This window comes from Pelecanus crispus, chromosome 25 (assembly GCF_030463565.1).
Source record: "Pelecanus crispus isolate bPelCri1 chromosome 25, bPelCri1.pri, whole genome shotgun sequence".
Taxonomy (NCBI): Eukaryota; Metazoa; Chordata; class Aves; order Pelecaniformes; family Pelecanidae; genus Pelecanus; species Pelecanus crispus.
In genome coordinates this window covers 1,434,715-1,438,421 of record NC_134667.1, presented here as the reverse complement: position 1 = coordinate 1,438,421, position 3,707 = coordinate 1,434,715, and the positions used below count along the sequence as shown (strand labels likewise).

At 51.3% G+C, this 3,707-nt stretch overlaps 1 pseudogene; it reads right to left on the bottom strand.

Annotated features, from left to right (window-relative positions):
• Nucleotides 1-1,341: 1,341 nt before the first annotated feature.
• LOC104038587 (olfactory receptor 14C36-like) lies at nucleotides 1,342-2,291 on the bottom strand (annotated as a pseudogene).
• Between the last annotated feature and the right edge of the window lie 1,416 nt (nucleotides 2,292-3,707).

Here is a 3,707-nt window from a genome sequence, read left to right as displayed (position 1 = left end):
TGCTAGAACAATATTTAAAAGACTCAAAATATTTTCCCCCTACAGGTGTTCCCCAACAGGATATGTTATTACAGGGAATGTATCTTCCACTATTGGTTTTCTTGTAGGTCTTTGTCATCAGACTTTGTGGTATGCTGGTGTTCAAAATTTCACAACAAGACGCATTCCATAGGTTTTTCCCATGTAGAGTTGTTCAGGATTTGATACACGGTCCCTCTAATGTCTTCCCATGTGGGGTTTGGATTTGATACGTTTTGATTTTTGAGTGCTTCATCTAGCATTTTTGAAGCAAAATAAGGCAAACTTTACCACCCATAATGTTGTCACACTTTCTGTGAACTCAAAATGGGCATACCAATTCCCCCCACACAATCACAAAAAGAGTAAGGTCAATCCCTTTACCCCAGCTATGGTGGAGAAGAAACAGATTTTCCCATTCACCTTTCCCCAATACAAAACCAGGCCTAGTAGGATCAGGCAACCAATGCAAACAATGACCCACTCAGAAACAGGCATCATAAGTCCCATGGTGGGTTTCTGGCAACCTGTGAAACATCTACATAAAGAAGAACAATTAAAAGGATGGGACAATCCACTGGGTATGAATTTGGTGATCTCTCCCGTGTGCATCAGTGGCTACCCAGGTTCATGAGGTTTCAGGGTTTGCTTTAGGAGCCCATTGGTATGTTCAGAAATGCCATTTGCCTGGGGGTAGTATGGAGTGCGAAAACTCCATTGGATCCCTTCATCCCGTGCCCACTCCTGAACCAGCCCGGCAGTAAAGTGGCTTCTGTTATCTGATTGGATTGACTGGGGTTTTGGTAGGTAACTAAACCATAGCTTCAACCCTTTCACCATGTTGTCCCCTGTTGCCCATCATACTGCTTCTGCTTCAGTTAGTCCTGACTCCACTTCAACCCCTACTAGTACATATTGTTTCCCGTCAGAGTTCCAAAATGGACTGATGTAGTCCACTTGCCAGGTTTCCCAGAGGCCCTTTCCATTCCGTAAATGGAGAGAGGGTTGCAAGGGATGTCTTCCGAGCCAGGTATGGCAGTGACTACAAGCAGAAATGATCGTGTTGCACCGCTCCTGCCAGCCCTGCCACCAGCTTCTTTGACAAGGTCTTTAATGCCTGAATGACCATGCTTCACGTGTAACTACTCTAACAGATGCTCCCACTTTTCTTCTTCAGCTTCTGCTGCCATTGCAGCTAAGCAGGCGAGCGAATCTACTTGATTATGTCAAATGTGGGCTGGGTGATTTCCCTTTTGATGTGCAGCTACCCATCCCACCAAAAAGGTCCCCCATTTAGAGGGGACAGGCTGGGCCTGTAATGAGTTACATTATAACTGCTCTGCAGAAGAAGTTTCTTTCTTCAGAAAAACACCCAGTTATCAGTTTCCCCACTGCATCCTTGAGCTCCTGGTTCCTCATGCTGTAGATGAGGGGGTTTACTGCTGGAGGCAGAACTGCCACCGCCATGTCCAGGAATGGGGAGGAGATGGAGGGTGGCTTCAGGTAGGCAAACATGGCCGTGATCAAAAACAGGGAGACCATGGCCAGGTGAGGGAGGCACGTGGAGAAGGCTTTGTGGCGTCCCTGCTCAGAGGGGATCCTCAGCACGGCCCTGAAGATCTGCACATAGGACAGCACAATGAAACAAAACATCCCAAAAAAAGAAAACCACTAGCCACAAGAAGTCCAACTTCCCTGAGGTAGGTATCTAAGCAGGAGAGCTTGAGAATCTGTGGGATTTCACAGAAGAACTGTCCCACAGCATTGCCTTGGCAAAGGGGTAGTAAAAATGTATTAGCAGTGTGCAATACAGCATAGAGAATCCCACTGCCCCAGGCAGCTGCTGCCATGTGGACACAAGCCCTGCTGTCCAAGAGGGTCCCGTAATGCAGGAGTTTGCAGATGGCAACGTAGCGGTTGTAGGCAATGACAGTGAGAAGATAATACTCTGCTGAAATGAAAAAGACAGACAGAAAGAGTTGGCCAGCACATCCCAAGTAGGAGATGGCCCTGGAGTCCCACAGGGAATTGGCCATGGCTTTAGGGACAGTGGTGGAGACGGATCCCAGGTCAAGGAGGGAGAGGTTGAGGAGGAAGAAGTACATGGGGGTGTGGAGACGGTGGTCACAGGCTATGGCAGTGATGGTGAGGCCATTGCCCAGGAGGGCAGCCAGGTAGATGCCCAGGAAGAGCCAGAAGTGCAGGAGCTGCAGCTCCCACGTGTCTGTGAATGCCAGGAGGAGGAAGTCAGTGATGGAGCTGCTGTTGGACATCTGCTGCCTCTGGGCATGGCGACTGTCATTAGAGAAAAAGACAGTGACAAGTTAGGGGAGACTTCTCTGAGCAAAATGAAAGCCGTTTCCCACAGACACTCCCCCTGTCACACACAGACACCCTTTTCTTTTTCTAGCAGACCTTCCTTGAGCTCTGTGCCTGGAGCCCTCATTCCCTGATGATATCCCTGCTGCCTGGAGACTTTTGTCCTGAGAGGTGTTTCCCTGTGGCATGTCTTTCCCTGCCAGCACTCACAGACCCCATTCCAACCTCTGTGCACTCACCTCAGCCCTCCAGAAACCTGCCTGTGTGCAGGGCACTGGCTGGGCGCATGGTCCAGTTTGCAGGTAGAAAGAAGGACAGGTCAGACTAATCCTGATGTGTCCAGCAAAGGCGATGCTGCTTGTGTCCATATGCAGAGGAGTGGCTGAAAATACATTAGGAGGCTCCTGGAAGACCTGTTGATCACTCAAAATTCCAGTTCAGCATTGCCAGTGTCTTGTCAAAATTAAGAACTCCTTTATCATTTCTTGCCTGCTGTTCCGCAAGAGGAGGAACTTGAAAACACAGGGAGGTTCCTTCTCTTTATAGTAATCCTGGACATGACCTTCCCCTTGAAACCTCCTGTTGGAAATATTCTGGAGGTGAGGCAGAAGCTCTGAGCAGCCCTGACCCACGTAGCATTGTCTCACCAGCAGAAGGACCCTGTCTTGCTGGGGGTCCCTCCTTCCACCCATGGCTTCTCACCACAGAACTGTGGGGAGCTGCTTGGGCAGGCTGAGAGCCGATCCTGGCAGGCGGCAGAGTCCCTGCCCCGGCACACAGCACCCTGGGGTGCAGGGACCCTGCTCGCAAGGACAGCCCTGGGCACCCCTGGCTGCACAACCACCTTCACACCCCTGCAGCCATCCCTTGGAGAAGGCAGCCATCATGCCTTGTCCCTCAGACAGTGCAGCAGTGTATGCCTTCCTTCTCTCCAATAGAAGGAACTGAGAGTAGCACTTACAGATCCTGTCATCTGTGGCATGTGCCAGCTTTAGGGGACACTTCCAGGAACTGCACCTGCATTTTCCTACAGCCAGAGATTTACCATGTCAAGGGCTGTGAAGATCTCCCCCGCAGTGAGCTCTCAGCACCCTCCAACCTCATACTGCCTTTAACCTCTCCCTGCCTCCCTCCTCTCCCCTCCCTGCCTGCAGGCACTGCCCTCAGCCCTGCTGCGCTTGGCACAGGAGCTGCTCCTGGGCAGAGCTGTCTCTCTGCAGCACTGCCTGCTTGCCAGGAACTGCCTGCATCCCAGGAGCCCGGCCCAGCTCAAGCAGCACAGGACCAGCCCAAGGCAGCACTTGCTCTGCCCCTCTGGGCTCCCTTGTGTTGTCCCTGGGGCTGCAGGGGAACGTGCTGTGACACAGCCT